This window comes from Topomyia yanbarensis, chromosome 3, assembly GCF_030247195.1.
Source record: "Topomyia yanbarensis strain Yona2022 chromosome 3, ASM3024719v1, whole genome shotgun sequence".
Classification (NCBI taxonomy): Eukaryota; Metazoa; Arthropoda; class Insecta; order Diptera; family Culicidae; genus Topomyia; species Topomyia yanbarensis.
Window position 1 is genome coordinate 173,435,970 of NC_080672.1, and position 17,919 is coordinate 173,453,888.

Sequence of the window (17,919 nt, forward strand, 5' to 3'; positions counted from 1 at the left end):
AAAGGCTTCGTGTAGTTTTGCTGATCTCCTTCTGTTCGTCGCTCGGGATTCTTTTGTTTACTGGTTCGCAAGTTGTAGTGGTGAAATCGGTGTTCCTATCGGCCACAGAGGTGAATTCACTATCAACGGGTTGGGGTATGACGGCCCGGATAGTTCCTTCATCCTGCTGTGCTTGCGTTGGAAGGAGTACTACACTTTCCTCTCTTCCAAACCGATCTATCTCGTGGTCAGTATTCGTGCGTGGGTTGTCGTTGGTATCCAAACGTTGATGAAAATGAGAATTATCGAAGAGGCTGGCTAGGAGGCGTCTCGGTAATCTCAATTTCATCGTCTGAATATTCCATCGTTTCGTTGGTGGTAGTGGTAGCGGTTCTTTTTGGTGGCGGGCTCAAGTTATCCGGTGAGGTTGTCGTTGGTTTGCTGGACTGGGTGTGTTGCTTCTGCGATCTTCCTCGTTTCGAATCCGTATTTATCGCTGGTGAGTTGTTCCTGGATCTCGTTACGGGCCCGATTGCCTGGTTCATTTGCTTCTGTTCTTTGCTGTGCTGTGGTTTTTCTTGGCTGGCGGACTGTTGTTTCATCTGATGGATGTACGCCAACATTTGTTCGATTTTTTCGTCTTTTCGTTTGGTCTCCGCCAGAAGTTTTGCGATCGTTTCGTCCTTCTTCTTCATTGCCAGTTCCAACTCTTTCAGCTTGCTAAGGATCTCATTCGGTTGTGCTGTGGCCTGAGCATAGCTGCCTTTACTTAGATGTTCCGCTCGTTTGCGTGCTTCCGGGAATGTTAGATTGTCGCGGATTTTTATTTTTATGACCTCCATTTCTTTTTTATACACAGGACATTCGCGGCTTGTTGGTTGGTGATCGCCTTCACAATTCCGACAGTACGCAGTTTCTTTACATTTTTCTTCGCCGTGTTGTTCTTTCGAGCAATTAAAGCATCGCTGAGGACCAGGACATCGAACGCGAGTATGGCCGTAGTTGAAGCATCCGTAACAAAGCATCGGGTTCGGGAAGTATGGGCGAGTAGGAACGTGAAGCAAACCGATCTTTATGTATTCCGGGTATGTGGTTTTACAGAAGGTCAAGATTAGCGCTGGCGTATTCACTCTCTTCTCAGCTTCCTTTCTTGTAATTCGCTGTACACGAATCACTCCCTGGCTTATAATTTCTTGTAAAACATCCTTCTCTTCCATCTGAATCAGATCGTAGCAGGAAATTACGCATCTGCTTACGTTCAGATTCGGATGAGCTTCGACCACTACTTCAGTACCGTCAATGAGCTGGGTCATTTTCTGCAACTTAGCAACTTGGGCAGGATTCCGAACTCGAAGGGTATACCGTGTCCCTTGAGCTTCGGTATTCGCACCTTCGATTGGACCTCCAGCGACAACCTCTACCGATTTACCGATGATGAACGGGTTTCTAGGCAATGGTACACCGTCTTTGCCGGTTAACTGCAGGAACGTCAATTCGCCGAATTTGTTCGTAGGGTCCATGTACTCTGGTAGTCTTCTTTTGCTTGACCCTCCCGGGTCACCGCTACTAGCGGCCGCCATCTTGGATCACACCACCAGACGTTGGTAAATGCGCTGTGGCACGGTCACCCGATACCAACCCCAAATGGACAAAAAAGGTAACGAAAAGGAAAGATCTTACCTTATTTGCCCCTTCAACGTCGTTTTTTCCGAAGTGTTCCCACAATTTTGGGACACACTGTAGATGTGCAGTGATGAATCTGCTCGCTTACTTGCTTCTACACAGCCTCTAAATAGCAAAACAAGCAAGAAAAAAGCACTTTTCCAATATTGATGTTTTGCCGTTCACACACTTTTGGCCCGCACTGTACCGTACAAATAGCGGTACACACTGTACTGGTATCTCAAATACCACCAAATCCAACGTTAAAAAAAAATTCAATAATTTTTCAAAAACTTTTTACGTTTTATGCGACTCGAAAAATATCGCCCGTTCAGCACACCGTCACACTCCACCAGTGAGTGAATGCAAGATCGGCCCGGCAACCACGCGGGTAGGCACAGCGATGGCTGTTTGTTTACCTATCGCACCGCGTGGGCAAAACTAAAATTCACTTTTTTCAGCCGTTTCTGAACCGATTTTCACCAAACTTTCACTGTTCACCACTAGAGAAGCACTTCGTTCACGTTTTTGTCGAAAAATAAACCGTGAATATCGCGAAAAACACCGAAAAAACACTGTGTTTACTTCCCGAATGCGCGCTGTTTATACCGTACGGAACGGTGTTTCCAACTCGAATGAATGAATATTAATAATAATAATAATAATAATAATAATAATAATAATAATAATAATAATAATAATAATAATAATAATAATAATAATAATAATAATAATAATAATAATAATAATAATAATAATAATAATAATAATAATAATAATAATAATAATAATAATAATAATAATAATAATAATAATAATAATAATAATAATAATAATAATAATAATAATAATAATAATAATAATAATAATAATAATAATAATAATAATAATAATAATAATAATAATAATAATAATAATAATAATAATAATAATAATAATAATAATAATAATTGTTGTTGTTGTTGTTGTTGTTTATTAATGACACTTTACACCAGAAGGGTGCATTCGTGTCGGAAAGTTAGTTTCAATTTCGCTTTCACAAACATTAATTTACAATACAGATTTTTCAATTTTTTTTATACAGATTTGTTTCCTTGAGGAAGTTTAGCAAATTCTCTTCGTTGTCTCTGTTGTTGCATAAAGTCATTCGTAGACTCGTCGATTCAATATCGTTCTTCTTCCTGGCTTCGTCGTACCTCTTACAGTGGAGGATCACATGACGGATGTCAGTAGTTACCCCGCAGCTGTCGCAAACCGGTGGGGCTTCATTTTTCAGCAGGAATTCGTGCGTCAATCGGGTATGTCCTATTCGCAAGCGCGTTAGCACTCGTTGGTCGGCCGAATTCTCGCGGTCAGTCCACTTTGTTGTGTTGAATTTTACTTCGCGCAGTTTCACCTCGGTGGACGCTGACCACCGCTGGTACCATCGATTTCGGATAGTTGTTTTGATTTGAATAACGGCATCTGCTCCGGGAACGGATATTTCCAATGGGGGAACGCCCCTGGCTTCTCCTGCAAGTCGGTCTGCCTCTTCGTTACCGCGGATGCCAGTATGACCTGGAATCCAGCACAGATTGATTGGACGGTTCCGAAGCATGTTTTCAATCTGTTGGATCCACGGGTGCTGGGATGTGCCGGCTTCGATTGCTGATAAACAGCTAGCCGAATCTGACATGATCAGCAAATCGCTAGACGTGTGGTATGCTGTTAGCGCTGTTTTTATTGCAAATGCCTCGGCTGAGAAGACGCTGCATTGCTGTGGAAGACCTAGCGACTGTTGATAGTGTTCTCCGAAAACTCCCGCGCCGACAGCGATATCGTCTTTCGACCCATCTGTGTAAACGACTGTTGAGCGGCTGAAACGTTCTGTCAGTAGCTCCTGAACGACTGGACGGACAGTATCCGAAGGATCTCCGGCTTTTACGCGTTTCTTGATGTCCCACACGATCTGGGGTTTGGCTTCGTACCACTTCCGAGTAGTTAACCGCGTGCGGGAGCAGATATTTGGAAGAGGCGTTCCGACCATCTCCATCAAACAACTGGAAGCTCGATGTACCAAGGGAAGAGCAGCATTATCCCTACTATTCTCTAACATACGGATAGCCAATCGTGCGATGGTTTGGAGGACAAGCAGATCGAACGGCAAAGTACCTGCTTCAGCCATAATGGCTAGAATTGGACTCGTGACGTATGCACCAGATGAAAACCTTACCATCCTGTTGTATGTAGGTGCGAGCGTTTGGACGACGGCATCTCCTCCTCTGCTTACGAGCCCCATGCCGTATAGTAACCGAGAGGTGACAATTGCTGACCCGATTTGAAGTAAAGAAGCGCGTTGACCACGGGGTAGCTTGGCGCCGATCATCTTCAAGATACGCAGCCTGGATTCGCACGTCTTCTTCGTCATTTTGCAATGCGCTTTAAAGTTGAGCGATCGGTCGAGAGTAACACCGAGGGTTCTCAGCAGCGTTTGTGTCGGAACGGCTACACCATCTACCTTTATCGCCTGCATGGGTTCACGGCGTACGTTAGGGCTGCAATAGAAGATGCTGGATTTCGTTGCAGATATCGTAAATCCAACACTTCTCGACCATTTATCGACGGCTTTCACTGCGGCCTGAAGTTTTCGGTGGAGCGACTGGTCTTTCTTCCCCCATACAAGGAGCAGGATATCGTCGGCGTACAGCAACACTTGTACGGAATTCGGAACGACACGGAAGATGGGTTGGATAGCCACGAGAAATAGTGTAACAGAGAGCACTGAGCCCTGTGGTACACCGTTTTCCAGCGGATGCGCTGGCGACAAATGCCCCTCTACGTTGACCTGGAACGTTCTCTCTGCCAGAAAGCTGTTGACAATGTTTATCATCCTTCCGCGTATTTGCCATTTCTGCAGTGTTCGTAGGATGCCATATCTCCAGGTGGTGTCGTATGCCTTAGCCAAGTCTAGCGACGCTATCAGACAGTGCTCGTCACGGTCGGGTAATGACCTCTCCAACTCCGCAAAGTATGTGTCAGTACCCCGACCAGATCTGAAGGCATGTTGTCGTTTGTCGAGACGCCCGTTCGACTCTAGTTCGGTGGTTAACCGTCGGTTGACAATTCGCTCGAACACCTTCGCCATACAACTAGTTAACGTGATTGGACGGAATGCAGCTGGACCCGCGTCATCCGAGCTTGGCTTTGGAATTGGTACGATGATTCCGGTTCGCCAACAGGGTGGAAATACGCCACTGCGCCATATTCTGTTGAAAAGTTCCAACATGGCAGTTTTCACAGACAATGGCAGTCGCTGAAGCATTGGATAGCCGATGCAGTCCGGTCCTGAAGAGCCACTTCTTCCTCTGTCGAGTGCCCACAGCAATTCATTCAGGGTGAAGTCCGAATTGTAGATATCATCGCTATCTGGCGAGAAGTTTATGCGGTTTCGTTCGGCCTTTTCTTTCTCCCTCTGGAACAACGACGAATAGCTGGAGGTTGCGGATCTTTCGCTGTAGTGTTGCGCCAGTTCTTCAGCTATTTCTTCTGGCTTATCCGTGTAACCATTGGACCGCTTGATGACAGTTGGGCGGTGTTGGCGTTTCCCTCTCAACGTGTTCACTGTCTGCCACATCTCCGACGTAGTTGAACTTGGAGATATCTTCGCGACGAAGTCTTCCCATGATTTTTTCTTGGCGTCATGGATAGACTTTCTTGCTGCTGCCCGTGATTCCTGGAAGCTTTTCAGTGCATCCGCTTTTCGTGGGTCCTCTGCTGGTATACGCTTCAGTGCTCTAAGTGCTTTTCTCCGATTTTTGATAGCTGCTTTCACCTCCGGACACCACCACGGAACCGCTTTGGGACCGACTCTGCCGGTAGTGCGAGGTATCGCGGTGTTTGCTGCTCTAATCAACCGGTCAACGAAACAGTCGATTGATATTTCGACGCCCGGTCGAATAGCGTTGGCGGTCAATCGCTCGTAGGTTGTCCAATCTGCTTGGTCGTAAATCCATTTCTGTCTTTTCGTTGGGATAGTCGACAGTCCGGGAATGGAAACGAGAATGGGAAAGTGATCACTGCTGTGGGTGTCCGGAAGTGTTCGCCAAACAAATTTCGAAGCCACCGATTCGGAGCAGATCGAGAGGTCAATAGCCGAAGTGATACCGGTAGCTGGGTCAATCCGAGTGTGCGAGCCGTCGTTGAGGATGAGTAATCGTTCCGATAGCGTTTTTTCGGCGATGAAGTGGCCTAGTGCGGTAGATTTCGTAGAACCCCAGCAAATATGGTGCGCGTTAAAGTCGCCTAGTACCAGCACTGGACGTGGAAGCTTTTCGAGGAAGTCACCCAGCTGTTCTTGGCACTGTTGAGTATTGGGAGGGACGTAGATCGACACCACCGTCATTTGCTGTGGCAGTTGGATCCGAACTGCGATAGCTTGTATACTGTCGTCGATATCAATTCGTTCGAATGGAACACCATCCCGAATGGCAAGACCTACTCCTTGTTGCCAGTATCGACAACTCCCAGTTTTCAGCAAAAGAGTGTAGTTGTTGTCGATGAAATCTGCTGCGACTACTCGGTTGTCAACTTTTGTTTCCTGAAGCGCTATCAGGCTCGGTCCGTATTCGCAGATCAGCTGTTTAAGCTCGCTGATGTTGGTTCGCAGGCCCCGAATGTTCCATTGAAGGGCGAAGCATCTGCTGTCTCGATTGGTGAAAGTTGCTGACGAAGACGATGTTGATAGCGAAGGTGATTGCCTGCGGGTTCTCGCCGGTGTGTTTCGTTGGTACCCGGACGTGGTTGCGCTGATTTCAACCGGGATATCGGTGCTATGATGCTTCTGCTGTTGTTGCGGTGTATCTTCGCCGGCGGAAAGCCAGGAGGAGAATTGTGAGGACTGTATATCTGGGAAGTAGGGACAGTCCTCTTCCCCCCGGTCGATCCCTTCATGATGAAGTGGGGAAGCTACTTTCTTCTCTTCTTCCCCAAACCGGTTACTCGTTCGATGCGTGCTGGTCATATCTGTAACGGGATAAACCGCAACAGAATCCGTTCGTGAGCGAGGTGGAATAGGACTGACCTGTGGGACGTCTAGCCCCACAGTGCCAGCCGCTGTCGAAACTACTACACGATTACTTCCAGAATTGCCGACAGCGACCGGCACTGGGGAAAGACTTTGTGTAGTTTTCGTTGTCTGCTTCGACGCTACTGTTGTGGTGACAGCTGTTCCATCTCGAAACGGATATCTCGATGGACCTTCTCCGGGCGACAGCGAGTGGTGATGTGGAAGGAGCGTGTCGTCGATGTTGTCAGTCAAACCTGGAAGAACATCAGAACAAGCAGTACCTGCAAGGGGATTGACAATTTCGGAACTGACCTGAGGAAGGTCCAGCCCCACAGTGCCAACCGCTGTCGTACAAACTACACTATTATGCTCACGAACACCGACTGCGGTCGGCACTGGGGATAGACTTTGTGTAGTTCTGCTGATCTCCTTCTGTTCGTCGATCGTGGGGTTTTGGTCTGTTGGTTTACAAGTTGTAGTGGTGAAATCGGTGTTCCTATCGGCCACAGAGGTGAATTCACTATCAACGGGTTGGGGTATGACGGCCCGGATAGTTCCTTCATCCTGCTGTGCTTGCGTTGGAAGGAGTACTACACTTTCCTCTCTTCCAAACCGATCTATCTCGTGGTCAGTATTCGTGCGTGGGTTGTCGTTGGTATCCAAACGTTGTTGAAAATGAAAATTATCGAAGAGGCTGGCTAGGAGGCTTCTCGGTAATCTCAATTTCATCGTCTGAATAATCCATGGTTTCGTTGGTGGTAGTGGTAGCGGTTCTTTTTGGTGGTGGGCTCAAGTTATCCGGTGAGGTTGTCGTTGGTTTGCTGGACTGGGTGTGTTGCTTCTGCGATCTTCCTCGTTTCGAATCCGTATTTATCGCTGGTGAGTTGTTCCTGGATCTCGTTACGGGCCCGATTGCCTAGTTCATTTGCTTCTGTTCTTTGCTGTGCTGTGGTTTTTCTTGGCTGGCGGACTGTTGTTTCATCTGATGGATGTACGCCAACATTTGTTCGATTTTTTCGTCTTTTCGTTTGGTCTCCGCCAGAAGTTTTGCGATCGTTTCGTCCTTCTTCTTCATTGCCAGTTCCAACTCTTTCAGCTTGCTAAGGATCTCATTCGGTTGTGCTGTGGCCTGAGCATAGCTGCCTTTACTTAGATGTTCCGCTCGTTTGCGTGCTTCCGGGAATGTTAGATTGTCGCGGATTTTTATTTTTATGACCTCCATTTCTTTTTTATACACAGGACATTCGCGGCTTGTTGGTTGGTGATCGCCTTCACAATTCCGACAGTACGCAGTTTCTTTACATTTTTCTTCGCCGTGTTGTTCTTTCGAGCAATTAAAGCATCGCTGAGGACCAGGACATCGAACGCGAGTATGGCCGTAGTTGAAGCAACCGTAACAAAGCATCGGGTTCGGGAAGTATGGGCGAGTAGGAACGTGAAGCAAACCGATCTTTATGTATTCCGGGTATGTGGTTTTACAGAAGGTCAAGATTAGCGCTGGCGTATTCACTCTCTTCTCAGCTTCCTTTCTTGTAATTCGCTGTACACGAATCACTCCCTGGCTTATAATTTCTTGTAAAACATCCTTCTCTTCCATATGAATCAGATCGTAGCAGGAAATTACGCATCTGCTTACGTTCAGATTCGGATGAGCTTCGACCACTACTTCAGTGCCGTCAATGAGCTGGGTCATTTTCTGCAACTTAGCAACTTGGGCAGGATTCCGAACTCGAAGGGTATACCGTGTCCCTTGAGCTTCGGTATTCGCACCTTCGATTGGACCTCCAGCGACAACCTCTACCGATTTACCGATGATGAACGGGTTTCTAGGCAATGGTACACCGTCTTTGCCGGTTAACTGCAGGAACGTCAATTCGCCGAATTTGTTCGTAGGGTCCATGTACTCTGGTAGTCTTCTTTTGCTTGACCCTCCCGGGTCACCGCTACTAGCGGCCGCCATCTTGGATCACACCACCAGACGTTGGTAAATGCGCTGTGGCACGGTCACCCGATACCAACCCCAAATGGACAAAAAAGGTAACGTATAGGAAAGATCTTACCTTATTTGCCCCTTCAACGTCGTTTTTTTTCCGAAGTGTTCCCACAATTTTGGGACACACTGTAGATGTGCAGTGATGAATCTGCTCGCTTACTTGCTTCTACACAGCCTCTAAATAGCAAAACAAGCAAGAAAAAAGCACTTTTCCAATATTGATGTTTTGCCGTTCACACACTTTTGGCCCGCACTGTACCGTACAAATAGCGGTACACACTGTACTGGTATCTCAAATACCACCAAATCCAACGTTAAAAAAAAATTCAATAATTTTTCAAAAACTTTTTACGTTTTTTGCGACTCGAAAAATATCGCCCGTTCAGCACACCGTCACACTCCACCAGTGAGTGAATGCAAGATCGGCCCGGCAACCACGCGGGTAGGCACAGCGATGGCTGTTTGTTTACCTATCGCACCGCGTGGGCAAAACTAAAATTCACTTTTTTCAGCCGTTTCTGAACCGATTTTCACCAAACTTTCACTGTTCACCACTAGAGAAGCACTTCGTTCACGTTTTTGTCGAAAAATAAACCGCGAATATCGCGAAAAACACCGAAAAAACACTGTGTTTAATTCCCGTATGCGCGCTGTTTATACCGTACGGAACGGTGTTTCCAACTCAGATGAATAATAATAATAATAATAATAATAATAATAATAATAATAATAATAATAATAATAATAATAATAATAATAATAATAATAATAATAATAATAATAATAATAATAATAATAATAATAATAATAATAATAATAATAATAATAATAATAATAATAATAATAATAATAATAATAATAATAATAATAATAATAATAATAATAATAATAATAATAATAATAAAATGAACTTGCGTTCCTGCATTAAGCAGATACTAGTATTTCGACTACCACGTATTATATTTTTCTGCAGTGCTCATTTCAGTCTGTACGTCGTAGTCGAAATGCTAGTATCTGTTTAATGATGAAATGCTAGTGAATTATATTATTATTGTGGTGGAAATAAATGAAAGACATCTGTTATAAGAGGGTTACTTGTTACATTCCATCAAATCGCTAAAAAGTTTTGATTTTTGCCATTCTCAACAGAAAGGTATTCACGGTGTTCCTAAAACCGTTATTAACAAAAAAAATGACCATAAATTTGTCATACGGCATTCGAAAGATACAGTATCCAAGCATCTTCTCAGTGAATTTCAAAATGATCCATCGAGAGATTCAAAAGAAATTCCGATTTAAAGTTTTATGGCACGTTTCATAAGGCTACCAGCAAACACCCACGGGTTTGGTCCTATCTCTATAAACCAAAAAATATTTATCTACTTATTTAGTACATGGCATTCGAAATATATAGTAATTAAGTATATCCCCTGCAAGTTTGAAAATATTTCATTGACGGAATCGAAATCTATAACGGTTTGTATGTGGTATGCGGTCATAGATGGGTTTTCTACCAGACTTCAAGCGTGTATCCATGTTTGTCCATTGGCTATTTAGATCGTTTATACGTGTCGCGGTTTTTAAAGGAAAACCTTACCATTTAATTACATAAATATAATGTACAAATGGTGTTATTTATATGGAGCACTGAAAAAATATGAAAACAGGGTTTTATTTCGTTTATTTGACACGGCTCATAGCGGTAGCTTAACGGAGCCATGGATCTTTTATGCGTTTACAATATGTAAAAATAAAAATAAAACAAATATTATTGATTGTCCGTTGGATCTCGTGCGCGCAACTTTTTATTACGAGCGGAGACCTTCTTTCGCGGCTCGCCTACTGCGTCATGGAGATCATTTAATTCTCTCCTGTCCTCCACATCAAGGTCATCATCGTTAAAAGTGCCTTGGTGCTCGCGACCTGATGTTCTTTCCTGCTTCTTGCACTTACGGGTGATCAATATAAATCCGTTGTCATTGCTATTATCTTCATCGCCGATGTTGCTTACGGTGGTTTCTGGGGTGCTGGATGCTGCTTTGGCAGTTGTCAATATGGACTGAACAGCTGCCACAAATTTGGCAACCGTTTGTGGTTGCCAAATTTGTGGCTCTTTTTTGGGTTGGTTTACCGTGGATTCGTTGGCAATCGGTAGAGATGCATTCTCCTCTGTATCTTCCGCGCAAGGTTGTCCGTGGTGTGCTGTTTGATTACAATAGTTGCACGTGGGAGTTTGCCCCACATCCCGCTCAGAAACACATAACAAAAAGGTATCAAAACTATATCTTGTTTTGTTACTTGTTATAATATTCTGTTATTTTAACTACTAACAAGACCAAATTTATATCGCAATATCTTACGAAAATTGCATTCTGTTATAATCTTGTTATTTCATTCTGATCGGGATGGGTGCATAACGTAGTTTGATTAATGGTAGCTTCGTGGGTTTTGAGTTGTATAGTCAAGTGGGAGGGGATAGGTTTTTCGATCCGCATCCTCACCACAAGAACACCGTTAGGTGTAGCCGGGAAGAATTTTCTCCACGTATCACGTGTAACTGATTCTACTTCGTCGTATTGCGACATGTATTTTGCGATTAGATCAGGAGGGGTACGTGGTGATAGGTCATGTAATTTTACATCTACATAATATTTTTCTACACACCTAGAAAAAATAGTGTAAATTTACGTCTCCTGACCCTGACATATACGAGCATCAAAAATGACTTAGTTTTGCGTTTGATTTTAATTTTACATGACGTTTAATTTCGTAAATCATGTAATTTTACTCCACTTACAGCGTTTGTTCTGAATGGTAGGAAGTGTAATTTTATGTCATTGCGCATGTAAAGTATATGTTTCATGTAAAATTGAATGGAACACGGTAATGTTCCGTCATTTCGTAAATTACGGTTTGTTGAATTATGTCATGTTTTCAATTACGTCAACGATAAAATTCAGATTTTTTTGGTGTGTATATACACTGGAATCTTAATTCTAACTTTATCACTTTGAGCCACGTGCTTTAAGTTGTTCTGCAAAACGAAACGTTCGGCTTGTGCTAACGTGTTGAATGATATGAGTACGACATTACGAAGATGATGATACTGTAGATACATAACCTCCTTGAGCTTAAGCTGCATCTTCACCTTCAGCAGGTATTCCACTTCACGAAAACTCAATCTTATTGAACAGAATTTAAAGTCAACGACTACTGCGTTGGGTCGGAGCAGAGATTTTTCGTCAACTTTACTCATGACGGCAAGAATAAATTAAAAGTTTCCTTTGTTCTCGAGACAATGCACACTAGATCGAGAGGTTGCTAGTTTTTGTTCACTTGGTTCGATTGGAACACCCAAAATCCGACGGGTATGTTTCTATTACTTTTGGGTAAGATTCTATTGTGTTTTCGGTAACAGACCACGCAATTGCGCATTGCGGTATTAAACTCATATTCCCGCAAAGGTAGTAAACGGTGGAATGCCGAATTTCGGTTGTTGTTCATGTATGCGCATCACACAATCAAACACTTTTTCAGTATGTGTCAACCTCGGCTCTGTTCGGATGTAGGATAATTCGGTCGATTGCTATGATAGTATTAGTACCGAGTCAAACCAATCGGAATCCTGGCGGATCTCTGACTAAATTCAGGGTGGAATCTGCCCCAATATTGGCAGAAACCAGCCAGAATTACGGATTTTTTTACTGGATCGGTTGGATAGTGGAATAAAAAGTTTAGGCGGTTTCCGGATCCGGCCTAGCTGCCAGATCCGGACCAGTCCCCAAATCCAGACTTCCCGGATCCAGACTCGTACCCAGATCCGAACCAGCTCCCGGATATGGACCAGTACCCGGATCCGGATCAGTACCCGGATCTAGCCCATCCACTTTTCCCCTTACTGGATCCGGACCCTTGGTTCGGATACGTGGATCCAAACCATAGGTCTTGTTTCCATTACATGACGGGAAGGACTGTTCATGTTTTGTGCAGTCGCTACCTTGCTGTTAACGTCCGTGATAGAAAAGAAATTTCAATTTAACACCAGCCGAAATACCCCACCACTATTCCGAGTCGTTTTTTCTGACTGTGCTTTGAAGCTAGCCGCGTGTGAGCCGATCTTCAAATACGGAATGTGTCGTGTAGAGAAAATCGAATCTCGTCTTTGTCCACACAGTGTTCACTTCACTTGATGCGCAATACAATGACAAGCGAAGTGTTACACACTTCCAGACAATCCGACGCGATAATATTTATTGAATAAGAATTGATGAAACATGAGTGCGACGCAGAGAAGATTTGAATGTGTTGGTATTGCCGTTTGAGAAATTTTTTGTTGTGACCGTTTTAGCATGAAACGTCTTGCTATTAGAGCATTTTTTTCTTATTACCGTAAAGGTATTACGGCGTGTTTTGGGTGAATGTTTACTTCAAAAGGCCATATCTCAGTGGTTTGTTGACCGATTCCAATTATTTTTTCATTATTGAACAGGTAGACGTTTCATCGTTATTTTCATTAAGAAGAATATAAAATAGAGTTATCTACATCAATAAATAGACTATATAATTGATCTCAACTATATGTATTATCATTATTTAGTGAATATTTTTGTATTAACAAAGCGGCCTATCCATTTTTATATACTAGTTGATTGCAATTGCTGTATAAACATCTGAATGTCAAATTCTCATGATAAGTTCAATTCGACAGTAAAACTGACAATAGTTAGAGATATGAGCAGATGAATAACAAATAACATCCCCTTTGACCAGTTTTAACATCTGTCAACTTAACCAGCGAATCACGATTGTACAAAATTTCCAACAAAAACCGTATCATAACATAAATTGATCTGAATCAGCAAATACCTACATATTTTAAAAATTTATGGTTTTATTTTTCCATGATTTGTAGTTTGTGTTCGTTGCATTCGACTATTGTATATAAATTGATAGGTCGTCGTTTTAAATATAAAGATATTCACTAAATAATGATAATACATATAGTTGAGATCAATTATATTGTCTATTTATTGATGTAGATGACTCTATTTAATATCCTTCTTATTGAAAATTAACAATGAAACGTCTACCTGGTCAATAATGAAAAAATAGTTGGAATCGGTCAACAAACCATTGAGATATGGCCTTTTGAAGTTAACATTCCAACTTTTGTCCATTTTTTTAATTTACACATTATATTTAACGTTTGGTAGACAACCCCATTTTCATATTTTTCCAGTGTTCCATATAAATAACACCTTTTGTACATTATATTTATGTAATTAAATGGTAAGGTTTTCCTTTAAAAACCGCGACACGTATAAACGATCTAAATAGCCAATGGACAACCATGGATACACGCTTGAAGTCTGGTAGAAAACCCATCTATGACCGCATACCACATACAAACCGTTATAGATTTCGATTCCGTCAATGAAATATTTTCAAACTTGCAGGGGATATACTTAATTACTATATATTTCGAATGCCATGTACTAAATAAGTAGATAAATATTTTTGGTTTATTTTTTTTTTTATTTCGTTTATTTGATAGGCACAAATGCGTTAGCTTGGCGGTGCCGAATTCTTTTGTTTTTACATTTTGAATATCTTAAAACTAGGAGGTTACAATGTTGAAATATTTTTTTTATAAAAGAGAAAAAATTTACAGCTATCTTAAGACTAGAAAAAAAAAATTCTATATATAAGAGAGGGGGCAAAGGATTTTTTTTATGAAAAATTTTAAAACAAGGAATTCAATAGTAATAGTTTTTTAGGAAATATTTACAGTTATCTTAAAACTAACAATATAGTTTGGTACACAAAAGGGGGAACAAATATTTATGAAAAATTTCACAGATGTTTTAAAACTAGGGATACAATTCTATTTACAAGATGGGGGACAATAGTTTTAACAAAGAGTAGAATTTGCAACTATCTTAAAACTAGGAATACGGAATACAAATTTGATTTTTTATCTGATACTTATGCTTGGTCATTTCCAAAATCGTTGTAGAAGTAGTTGTATCAAGGACAGGGGAGAGAAGGCGTAGATGGTGACCGGTAGAGAAGAGCAAAACTTGCAACTTTCGGGCAAACGGGAGATCAGCGAAACAAATTTGCGCCTCAGTCTAGTAGGTCGGATTGGCGGATGGTATTCTTCGGACCCGCGGGGAATCCTTCAAAGGGAATCCTTCGGACCTCGAGTCGCTCTCGCTTCAGATTCCGTAGTGATAAGGGCGACGGCGGTTATATAGTGGCAGTCTGAAGCATATCGGTTCCACACGGCAAGAGGAAACTTCTAAAAACGAGAAATAAAAAGAGAGGGGCTAAATTGGGATATTTATCGTTTTTATGAAAGTATAAATAAGGGACATATAGGGGAAATCACGATTTGCCAGCATATCTCGAACTGGGACATTGGGTGGTTTACCTCGGGCCCGAAGGGAATCCTTTAACTGAGACCTGGCGTCCAAATACCCGGCGCATACCCAGACAACGTGCTCGATGTCATGATAGCCCTCGTCACAAGCGCACAGACTACTCTCCGCAAGCCCAATACGCCGCAAATGTGCATCTAAGGTGTAGTGGTTGGACATAAGTCGGGACATTACACGAATAAAATCCCGACCCACATCCATCCCCCTGAACCAAGGTTTCGTTGATACCTTTGGGATAATCGAATGTAGCCATCGTCCAAGTTCACCATTGCTCCACGAGGTTTGCCAACTGTTGAGTGTCCTCTGACGACAAATACTAAAAAATTCGTTGAAGCAGATTGGTCTTTCGTATATGTCACCATTTAATGCGCCCACCTTTGCTAATGAGTCGGCCTTTTCATTGCCCGGGATAGAACAATGAGAGGGGACCCAAACAAAGGTAATCTGATAAGATTTTTCAGATAACGTACACAAGGACTCCTGTATCTTCCCCAGAAAATACGGGAATTGCTTTTTAGGCTTCACCGCACGAAGAGCCTCGATAGAGCTGAGGCTGTCCGAAATGATGAAGTAGTGATCTGTGGGGAGAGTGTCGATGATCCCAAGGGTGTACTGAATTGCAGCTAACTCTGCGACGTAAACTGAAGCAGGATCATTGAGCTTGAATGAAGCGGTGATAGTATTGTTGAAGATACCGAAGCCAGTGGACCCATCGAGATTTGATCCGTCAGTGTAGAACATTTTGTCACAGTCGACTTCTCGGAATTTATTATAAAATATATTGGGGATCACTTGAGGGCGTATATGGTCCGGGATTCCACGAATCTCTTCCTTCATGGATGTGTCGAAGAATACAGTAGAATCAGAAGTATCTAGGAAACGAACACGGTTGGGAGTATACGTAGAAGGATTAATGCTCTGTGCCATGTAGTCGAAGTACAAGGACATAAATCGGGTTTGAGAATTAAGCTCGACGAGCCTCTCGAAGTTTTCAATCACCAACGGGTTCAGAATGTCGCATCGGATGAGCAATCGATATGAGAGTTCCCAAAATCGATTTTTTAGCGGAAGAACGCCCGCCAGCACTTCGAGACTCATCGTATGGGTCGAATGCATGCAACCCAAGGCAATGCGCAAGCAACGATACTGGATTCTCTCCAGTTTGATGAAGTGTATGTTCGCAGCGGAGCGGAAACAGAAACACCCGTACTCCATCACCGACAATATCGTTGTTTGGTACAACCTGATCAGGTCTCCTGGGTGAGCACCCCACCATGTTCCAGTTATTGTTCGGAGAAAATTGATCCTTTGTTGGCATTTCTGTTTCAGATACCTAATGTGACATCCCCAGGTACCTTTAGAGTCGAACCAGACCCCGAGATATTTAAATGTGAAAACCTGGTTGATCGTTGCACCCATTAATAGAAGCTGGAGTTGCGCCGGCTCACGCTTCCTAGAAAAAACAACCAACTCAGTTTTCTCCGTGGAGAACTCAATACCCAGCTGAAGAGCCCAAGCAGACAAATTGTCCAAGGTATTTTGTAATGGTCCTTGCAAGTCGGCAGCTTTGGGTCCTGTAACAGAGACCACCCCATCGTCTGCAAGTTGCCTTAGCGTGCATGAATTGGCAAGACAATCGTCAATGTCATTCACGTAAAAATTGTAGAGCAGGGGACTTAGACATGAGCCCTGGGGAAGACCCATGTAGCTAAATCGCGATGTTGTTAAATCGCCATGCGAAAAGTGCATGTGCTTTTCAGACAACAGGTTTAGCAAAAAGTTATTTAAAATTGGTGAAAGACCATGCTGGTGCAGCTTCTCTGACAGAATGTTGATAGAAACTGAGTCAAAAGCCCCCTTAATATCCAAGAAGACTGATGCCATCTGCTCTTTGTTAGCATAGGCCATTTGGATTTCTGTAGAAAGCAACGCAAGGCAATCGTTCGTCCCTTTGCCTTTGCGGAAGCCAAATTGTGTATCTGACAGTAAGCCATTTGCTTCAACCCAATTGTCGAGGCGAAACAAGATCATTTTCTCGAACAACTTCCGAATACAGGACAGCATTGCAATCGGCCGATACGAGTTGTGGTCGGAGGCTGGTTTTCCTGGTTTTTGAATGGCGATGACCTTCACTTGCCTCCAGTCATGAGGGACAATGTTACCCTCAAGAAACTTGTTAAATAAGTTCAGCAAGCGCCTTTTTGCAGTGTCAGGCAGATTCTTCAGCAAGTTGAATTTGATTCTGTCTAACCCTGGGGCGTTATTGTTGCATGATAAGAGAGCAAGTGAAAACTCCACCATCGAAAACGGTGTTTCGTTCGCGGTATCGGGAGGAGACGCGGCGCGGCACGTTTTCTGTACCGGGACAGAGTCCGGACAGATCTTCTTGGCGAAAGCGAATATCCAACGGTTTGAATATTCCACGTTCTCGTTGGTACTATTACGGTTACGCATACGTCGAGCCGTACCCCAAAGAGTGCTCATCGCTGTTTCTCTCGTTAACCCGTCGACGAACCGGCGCCAATAACTGCGTTTTTTGGCTTTCATTAAACTCTTTATTCGCCTATCTAGCGACGCGTACTGTTGATAGCTAGCGGGTAACCCGTCTTCCCGGAAGGCCTTATATGCAGTGGACTTCTCCGCGTACAGCTCTGAGCACTCTTTATCCCACCACAGTGTGGGAGACCGTCCATGGGTATTCGCGCTGGGTACTGGTTTAGTCTGAGCTTGATTCGCACTGTCGAGAATCAAGCCAGCCAAAAACCTGTACTCTTCCTCCGGAGGAAGTTCTTGAGTGGATT

The 17,919-nt window shown here is 43.1% G+C and overlaps 1 protein-coding gene across 1 annotated transcript in view; it reads right to left on the reverse strand.

The window, feature by feature from the left end:
• Positions 1–17,919, reverse strand: part of LOC131694092 (zwei Ig domain protein zig-8-like) — a 683,919-nt gene that overhangs the window by 288,185 nt on the left and 377,815 nt on the right. The window lies entirely within an intron of this gene.